The sequence below is a fragment of the Ascaphus truei genome, chromosome 2 (assembly GCF_040206685.1).
Source record: "Ascaphus truei isolate aAscTru1 chromosome 2, aAscTru1.hap1, whole genome shotgun sequence".
NCBI lineage: Eukaryota > Metazoa > Chordata > Amphibia > Anura > Ascaphidae > Ascaphus > Ascaphus truei.
The window spans coordinates 323,703,841-323,713,582 of record NC_134484.1 but is presented as its reverse complement, the minus strand read 5'-3'; the positions used below and the strand labels follow the sequence as shown (position 1 = coordinate 323,713,582).

At 46.1% G+C, this 9,742-nt stretch overlaps 1 long non-coding RNA gene across 1 annotated transcript; it reads left to right on the top strand.

Moving 5' to 3' along the window:
- Positions 1–378: 378 nt before the first annotated feature.
- On the top strand, positions 379–4,197 carry LOC142488692 (uncharacterized). Its single transcript, XR_012799585.1, has 3 exons — positions 379–499; positions 1,698–1,837; positions 2,557–4,197. It is a non-coding gene; the product is annotated as an uncharacterized LOC142488692 (long non-coding RNA).
- Positions 4,198–9,742: the final 5,545 nt, after the last annotated feature.

Sequence of the window (9,742 nt, the reverse complement as noted above, 5' to 3'; positions counted from 1 at the left end):
ACCAAAGAGGGAGAGCACCCCAGGGAGTCCAAGAAGCCCACACCAGTGACTCTGAAGCCCATTCCTCAACAGAACGTCAGAGAGGCCAAAGTCCGGCCCCTTTTTTAGGCCAATCCAAGGACAAGGAGAAAGGAAAATTAGACGCGGGGGCCAGGGGAAAGGGAAGATCACCCTATCCCCTATGTACAACGGAGCAGAAATGAGTATGGACACCTTGGTTGTTAATCTGTCTGATTACACTCTTAATCAATGTAAAATGTCTGTCTTAGCTAGGGGGCCCTCATATGTACCTACTACATTGTTTAATGATTTTGATTTGGAGGTTGACCTATTTAAATTCGAACGTGTATTAAACCTTAAATCATTTTTTTCTAACAGGTCTACAGAATCGGTGCATTCCAATATCCAACCAGGGACAGGTAATCCTCCTATGAACAACAAGGGACAGTTAATTTGGCCACTGACCAGCAAGGGACAGATAATTCGGCTTCTTATCAAGGTACCAAAATGTGCAAGCTCAAATCCACTTTTGTCCCGCCATTTAAAAATCAATCAGTCAGCACATATATACGACTGGTTAAGGCGGACATTGCAAGGTACAAAAAAACCAAACATAGGGCTACATACAATATGTCTGTTCAGGAAAAGGAAGCATTAAAAATGTTGACTAATAACAATGACATTATTATTAAGCGTGCGGACAAGGGGGGTGCCCTAGTAGTGCAGAATTACTCAGATTATAAGGCTGAAACCATCAGACAACTGAGTGACATTAACTGCTACATTAAATTGGATATGGACCCTACATTTAACTATGCGAGAGAAATTAAGGAAATTATCCAAATGGGGGTTAATAACTGGTGGATAACAGAGCCTGAATCTGAGTTTCTAACTATGTTGCATCCTAAATGCCCTATTTTCTATACCTTGCCCAAAATACACAAGAATTTAAACAATCCCCCGGGGCGGCCTATTATAGCTGCTATTAATTCATTAAATCAACCCCTTGCAAAATTTGTAGACACATTTCTACAACCTATAGCACAGACAGCCAAGTCATACATCAAAGACACGTTTGATTTCCTTGACAAATTAAAAAAACTCACCTGGTGATGGGACTAATCATATTCTGGTTAGTTTAGATGTGTCTAGCCTTTATACAATAATCCCCCATGTTGAAGGTCTTGAGATAATCAAGGCCGCCCTCATTCGCCATTATAGTGATACTGTTCCAATTGAATACATTATGCTCATTTTACATTTCATTCTCTATAAAAATTATTTTAGATTTGAGAGTGATTTCTTCCTGCAGATTAAGGGGACAGCAATGGGCAGTAATATGGCCCCTGCTTACGCCAACATATACATGACACATTTCGAAGAGCAGTACATCTACAAATCAGACTTTTTTGTGCATATTAAAAGCTATTACTGATATATTGATGATGTTTTTCATATGGACAGGTACGGAGGATCAGCTGTTATCTTTTTTTGAGTATCTTAATGGTCTCCATTCACCGGTCCGCCTCTCTAATACATGGAGTACACAGCAACTCTCTTTTTTAGATGTCCTCATTACACAGACTAATGGGGAGTTACATACTGATCTTTTTAGAAAGGATACAGACAGAAATGCCATTTTAAGGGCAGATAGCCATCATCCTCCTTCTCTTATTGATGCATTACCTTTTTCACAGAAAGTCCGGGTCTGCAAAATCACGAGCAGGAAGAATCATATTGAACCAGCTATTGGGGAACTACGTAGTAGATTCCTGGCTAGGGGATATCTTCCTGCGTATATCCTCCTGCTGTGTTAGACCGGGCACTAGATAAAGAGGTAAGTGCTACCAAAAATAAAAACCAGGACAGGCTTGTATTTACCACTACACACAGTCAAGCTGGTGGTTTTATTAAATCTATCATTCTTAAACACTGGCATATTCTGCAAAATGATGATATATTATCTGAAAGTTGCTGTGTACCACCAATGGTGGCATTCAAAAGAGGGAGGAATCTGGCGGATAGCCTGATACATGCAGATAATGAGGGTAACTACAGAACTCCTCATTTTCTGGAGTGTGGCAGTCCGGGTAACTTTAGATGCATGAGCTGCTCGGTCTGTAACAGTCTGACTACCGGTAGTCAATTCAGTCACCCCCAAAGCGGGAGGATCATAAAAATCAAAAATAGAATCACATGTAGATCTGAATATGTAGTGTACATAATAAAGTGTCGATGTGGTCTTCTTTATGTGGGTAAGACCATAAGAATGTTAAAAACAAGGTTCATTGAACATAAAGTGTAATTCGAAAAGGTACGGATCCCTCTATTCTTGTGCAACACTGTGTGGAACACAATCATAATGTTGCCTCTTTACACATCATGGGTATTGAGACAGTAGCACCTAGACAAGGCACTCCAGATAGGGAGACTTTCTTATTGAGACGTGAAGCATTCTGGATACATGCTTTAAATACCAGCAACTGTATGGGTCTTAATGAGCAACAGAATTTAAAATGCTTCCTTAATAGAAGGTAATTTTTTGTCTTTCTACAGGCATATTTGATCTTGCACCATCCATGGACTCTGCACTTACCTATTGGGAAGATTATCCTTTTTGTGTGTTTTTTCCCTTCTTTTTTTCCCCTCCCTTGGCGGTAATGAAGTTGCCTGTAAATGCATTTTTTATGCATCAGGTTCATGCCGGGGGTCTCTGGTGCTGATATTAATGGATATCAGCTCCGGGACACACGTATTTTATTTTCATCGCAGCTTCACCCCACCTTCTTGCCAACTTTTGTGGCGGGACAATTTGGAGAAGAAACAGCAATTTTAAAGTGGCGATCAGCCGCAATAACCTGATCAGGGCTTATAGAATTGAGCGTGTTTGAAAAACTGGCGATCAGTGCCGAAAAGTGGCTTATCAACGCGCGTCTGCCGATTTTATTTATTTATTTATTTTCCGGCAAATTTCCGGTTATTTTTGCTCTAATCGCCAGCTTCTCTGGGCTTACTGAATCGCTGTAGTAACAGGGGCTAGGATGGTATTAGAGCTGTTTTTTATCTGAAGCTCTGTCATTGGCAGCTTTAGCAATTTAGCTCTGTTCCCAAATACCATTGTTACAGTCTTGTCAGTGTTTAAAATCAGTTTATTTTGGGAAATCCAGTTTCAAGTCTCAAAAAATCAGATTGAAGTATGTTTTCAAGGTCAGAGAGGCGAGGGCTGCGTGCATATAGGATAAGATCTAAGGCCTCTCACAATAACCCGTTAGGAATATTAATTCCTCATCTATCCGACATAAGTATAAAATATACTCTACCAAGACCCCTAATACAGAGTTACCCACCTTATACGGGAGCAGCTGCCAGACGAGTATAGTAAATGTATCTTATTTCTTTTACCACTGGAGGGCAGCGTGGAGTTGCAAGGAGTGGCGCCCGTAAGGACGACGTGCCAGTTAGACGGAAGGAGAAGCGCACACACTTTTATGTGAAACGGATATTTTTGGGGAGGGATTTTGTAGTCTGAGTGAGAAAATTGATATTTTGTCACAATGGAAAAATGGAAAAATTAACCATTTAAATATGCACAGATTTTATCCCACTTTTGGAAATTAGGGATGTTGTCTAAAAGTTTGAGAATGCATAAAGTGCCACCCATGGGCTTTAATGAAGCAGCATTTGTGGGATAAAGGGAACAGCATTCTGTATAAAGGTATTTTGGGCTTGATATAAATACAATAAAACTAATATTAAGTAAATTGAGAATGGAAAAATCTTCAACACAAACGTACAGAATGTGATATTCTGAGAGATCTTACAGATGTTATCAAATCCCACAATGAATATATAGAAAATGTCTGTATAGAACGAGTCAAACAAGAATATGCCAATAAAACGTTTAATTGGGAGATACAGGGGCCACAATTCAGGTCATTTAGCTGAAAGAAGGGAAGCCGGTCAGCCGGTAGAGGAGGTCAGCCGGTCAGCCAGTAGAGCAGATCAGCCGGTCAGCCAGAAGAGCAGGTCAGCCGGTCAGCCAGTAGAGCAGATCAGAAGGTCAGCCAGAAGAGCAGGTCAGCCGGTCAGCACTGAGATCAGCATTACTTATATCCCCTAAACGTTGTCCCCTGCATGTAATGCGCAGAACATCCTGCACTGCATATACTATACATGAGATACTTAACCCTTTCTTTTCGCTCGACTCTAATCTGAATGATTTGCTAATTGGTTTGTAATTAGAGAGATATTTGTAGCAGAATCCCATGTATGTTCTTTTTACCTTTTTAGATACCGTTTTGTGTAATAAAAGATATGAGATCAGAGGGGCTTCCTGTTTGCACTCGTGTTTTGGCAGAAGTGTACAGTATATGTGACCCTATAAATCTCCCTCACACCCGGCTTGGCAGTGTGACACTAGTGCAGCGACCTGGGGAAGAATCACTGAGCTATTAGCAATAGATACAACGGATAGAAAAGACACTACACATAGGTTGGATTAAAGAGAGTATTTTATTTAAATAATTAATCTCTTTGCTGGTAGGGGCCTGCAGCACATTGCAGAGCGATATAGTAACACGCAGAGCAATGCACTGCAGGCCCCTCCGGCAGCAAAGGAGTGAAGACCAATGCAGGATGTATAAAGATCTCACTGATAATTCATGCACAAAGGGCAGTTTGTTGCTGTGATCCAGAGGAAGGCGAAACATAACCCCTGCTGTGCAATGGGGGAAAAAAATTCCTTCCTGACCCCATTAAATGGCGATCGGATGGTCCCTGGATCACTGCGCAGTGAGATCAGATGGAGCAGTACAGATCAGCGTTGTTACACACAGGGGCACACTCAGTATATAGAGATGCGGGTGATGGGGCCCTTGTGCCCCTGTGTATAACTCACCTACTCCCCCATCCCCCTGCATATCTATCCCATTCACCCCTTTTCCTCCCGCATACCTTGCAGGGCCGGCCGGCCATTAGGCAGTCGCCTAGCGCGCAAAGGTCCTAGGGGCGCATTAATAATCATTATTTTTTTTCTTATTTCTAATTTATTTATCTTTTTTTTAAAATTATTATTCTTTTTTTTATCCAGTATTTTGGCGCCCTTTTATTTTTATTTTGCGTCGCGCTGGGGTGCAGTCGCACCCCCTGCAGCCCCGATAGCTACGCCACTGTTTATTTTATTATTTTATTTATCTTATTATTTTTTATACAACTGGGGCACAAATTTTAAGTTTCGCCTAGGGCGCATGAAACCCGTGCTCCGGCCCTGCTCCTTGTTCTCTCTCACCCTCTCACGCCCAATATCCCTATCTCCGTCTAGTACCTGCCCCTCCCACAGCCTTCCTGATCTTATCTGCCTCTCCTGCGATCAAACCAACTTCTCAGGGCCCCTAGAATACCCCTGTATCTACGCCCTGGCTCCTCTGCTACCTGCTCCCGGCTTCTTCTCCGCCTAAAAAAGGTGAAGCAGCAGATCTGTCCGCACCTCTCGTATTCTCCTACCTGCTCCTGGGGTCTTCTCCTCCGCCTAAAAAAGGTGAAACAGCAGATCCGGCCACACCTGTCGTATGCTCCTTGGTCATCGTACACCACGTCTGCCTCATCGGCCGCCTTGTAGCCCACCTCATTGTTCCACTTGATGCCCGCTTTGTCGTATGCCTCGTCGTCCGCCTCGTAGCCCGCATCGTCGTCTGGTGGCACAAAGGGCACCACCTTCGTGCGTGTCCTGACCTGCAGGAGACATGAAGTGTTTGTAACCAGGGACAGTGATACTCTGTATCGCAAGAGCTCCTGTGCCACTTATACCCCATCCCCAATACCACGTTATACCGCCCTCCACAGGGCAAATACCCGTTATACCCACCTCCCCAGGCCCAGTACCCAGTACCCAGTTATACAACCCTCCCAAGGCCCAGTACCCTGTTATACGCCCCTCCCCAGGCCAAGTACCCGTTATACCCACCTCACCAGGCCCAGTAACCGTTATACCCACCTCACCAGGCCCAGTACCCATTATATACCTCTCCCCTGAAGGTCATGTTTCTATTTATCAAAAATACATTGAGTTACCTCTGGTTTTCAGCCATGTCCTGGGGGAGTTATCACAGAGACACAGAAATGTCGCTGAGTTTGGTGAGTAACTCCCTTAACCTCTCAGCAGTTGAATTCCCCCTTGGCGCTTAGCACGTTAAAAACAAGCGTTGCTATTTCTCTGCATGAAGTTGCAGGTAATTGGAAGAGTTACACAGTGACGGCTATTTCATCACTCACCTTCTTCCCCCGAAACGGTCTTTTCTCTCTTATTTCCGGCTTCACATCGGATATCCATATCCATTCTTGGCCTCTGATCTGTATGCAAGACAATGCTTTAAGACAGGGTTGCGCAACCTTTTTCCTATGCTACCCTCTCCACCCTCCCCACCTTGTCTCCGACGTTCTGATGTAACGACGTCATGTGATATCACGTTGCTATGGCAATGCCACATTATGTGATGCCACGTTGCTGTCGCCAGAAGCCGCCGGAGACAAGGAAAGGGAACTTACAGAGGCCTTGCGCGCGATCTCCGGCATTTAATTTAAATGCTGTGGGGAAGAGCGAGGGGCCACTGTAAGCGCCGAGCCCCTCCTCCCAAGAAAATGTCGCGCCCCTCGATTTGCGCACCCCTGCTTTAAGAAATATTCTGGGACCCTCCAACTCCTGCATCGGACCCTTCCTCATATTGACTGACCTTGTAGTGCTCTGCACTGACTTGCACTGACCTGCTATGATGCCTCTCAAAATACCATGCTAACTCATTCTGAACATAGATGTGTCCTTTCTACATGTTACTCAGCTTGTATGGGCCACAGACAGCTTTCCCGGGGTCCAGGACTAGTTTCCACCGGGGACACTCACCCATGGGTCGGCGACCTTGCGACAACCCACCCCCCCAACCTGTTTTCTCTTGCACTGCCATAGACAACAACATTTCGGCCTGCTGGCCTTTCTCAGGTAAAGTGGCTAAACACACTAAAGCCAGTAAAGAAAGGCCAGGAGCCAAAACATTGTAGTCTGTGGCACAATAAATTATCTTTTTTTATTCAAATCCGTGTGCCCTTTTCCATCAATCATATTGTATACATTGGACGAAATGCCGGTCTTCCCTGAGACTAAGGGGCACCGGTAAAAGTATCACTACTTCTTGTTTTTTTTTGGTGTGCAGCAAATCCCCATCATTTTTGCGTTCTCTTGCTCTGCCCCAATCTGACACACCTCCTTGCTCTCTCACCCCCCTCTTAGACTCCCCCGTCACCCTTTCCTTCCCCAAAGGTTGTCCTTTAATCAGATCTTACCCAAATTGTCTCCATCTCCCTTGGAAATGTTCTGTCTTTAAGCTGTGCGGCTCCTCTTGATCCGAACTTTCTTAGCTGACCCCTTTAGGTTTCAGCTCCGAGGGTCTAAAAAATAAGCGACTCCGAAAAGATGTGAAATATGCGCACGGGTCCTATTGGGGCACTGAGGGGGAGACTTAAATACTAGTAAATATAATCTACTGTGCTAACAAATATAATTTATTAAACTAAGAAATATAACTTATTAAACTAAGAAATATAATTTATTAAACTAAGAAATATAACTTATTAAACTAAGAAATATAATCTATTAAACTAAATAAATATCTATTAAACTAAATAAATATCTATTCAACTAAATAAATATAATCTATTTAAAAACAATACAATAAAAAGCTGGAGAAATGATACGTCAACCTAGCCACAGATGTGATGCCAATGAGCGTTGAACTCCTTGCAGATCCACCGTCAGCTGGTTGTGGCAGAAAGTGGTGACATGCAGTAGAACAGAGTGGTTGAGCTGTAACCACGGCAGTCAGGTCAGAAATCAACACAATATTTTTTGAAATTTAGAATGAGAATGTTCTGTATGTCACATTCTGGGCTCAGACCCTTAGCAGCTTGTGATAATAGAAGATATCCACATACTGGGATGAAATAAGAGACATGAAGGTCATTTTATACTGGGTCCCATAACCTGCTTTATATGAAGTATCATTTTACACTAGTAGAGATGTTACATTTTGAAAAATAGCGCTTCTGGCGACAATGTTCATTTTCTCTACAAATGATAAATGAAAAAGTTGGATAAAACGTTATATGTGTGTGTGCGCGCGCAATATATATATATATATATACACAGTGCTCGACAAATAATGTTAACCTGTCGCCCGTTGCGAGTGGATTTAGGCAGCTGGCGACCCGTGCTGCAGCTCAATGAATTCCCCTGCTCGTGCCAATTTTTTTTTTTTTTTTAAATAAATAAATAAATAATCCCCCTCCCTGATTGGGTTAAAAAAAAAGTTAAAAAAAATGGCGGCAAATCCTGTGGTCCCGGCGTGCGTGCACAGGGCAAGCAGAGTGTCCTGCCATTTGCGCTGCCTGTTCCCCCCAGCAACCCAGAATCCCCCGCATCCCTCCCCCCCCCCACGTGGGACGGAGGGGGAAGCCCAAACCAAGCCCCGCGCGCAACCCAGCCCCCCCCCTCCGCTCCCCAAGTGGGACGGAGGGGGAAGCCCAAACCAAGCCCCGCGCGCAACCCAGCCCCCCCCCCCTCCGCTCCCCACGTGGGACGGAGGGGGAGCCCAAACCAAGCCCCGCGCGCAACCCAGCCCCCCCCCCTCCGCTCCCCACGTGGGACGGAGGGGGAAGCCCAAAACAAGCGCCGCGCGCGATCCAGCCCCCACACCCTCCCCCCTCCGCTCCCCACGTGGGACGGAGGGGGAAGCCCAAAACAAGCGCGCGATCCAGCCCCCCTGCACCCTCCGCTCCCCACGTGGGACGGAGGGGGAAGGGCAAACCCAGCTTCCCCCGTGCGCGCCTCCTGCTGGGACCTGCTCCTGCTCCTGCTGGGACCTGCTCCTGCTGGGACCTGCTCCTGCTGGGACCTGCTGCTGCTGCTGCTGGGACCTGCTGCTGCTGGGACCTGCTCCTGCTGGGACCTGCTGCTGCTGCTGCTGCTGGGACCTGCTGCTGCTGCTGCTGGGACCTGCTGCTGCTGCTGGGACCTGCTGCTGCTCCTGCTGGGACCTGCTGCTGCTGCTGCTGGGACCTGCTGCTGCTGCTGCTGCTGGGACCTGCTGCTGCTGCTGCTGCTGAGGCCCACGCTGCGCTGTGTGTCCCATGTCTTGGAGAGGGCCCACTGCCGTGCGGAGACCCCACTGCTGCCACGTGTGACCCGGTGAGTGTGTGAGTGACAGACTGAGTGTCTGTGAGTGTGCCTGTGTGCCTGTGTGTCTGTCAGTGTGCCTGTGTGTCTGTGAGTGTGCCTGTGTGTCTGTGAGTGTGCCTGTCAGTGTGCCTGTGTGTCTGTGAGTGTGCCTGTGTGTCTGTCAGTGTGCCTGTGTGTCTGTGAGTGTGCCTGTGTGTCTGTGAGTGTGCCTGTCAGTGTGCCTGTGTGCCTGTGTGTGTGTGTGTCTGTCAGTGTGCCTGTGTGTCTGTGAGTGTGTCTGTGAGTGTGCCTGTGTGTCTGTCAGTGTGCCTGTGTGTCTGTGAGTGTGCCTGTGAGTGTGCCTGTGTGCCTGTGTGTCTGTGAGTGTGCCTGTGTGTCTGTGAGTGTGCCTGTGTGTCTGTGAGTGTGCCTGTGTGTCTATGAGTGTGCCTGTGTGTCTGTCAGTGTGCCTGTGTGTCTGTGAGTGTGCCTGTGTGTCTGTGAGTGTGCCTGTCAGTGTGCCTGTGTGTGTGTGTGTCT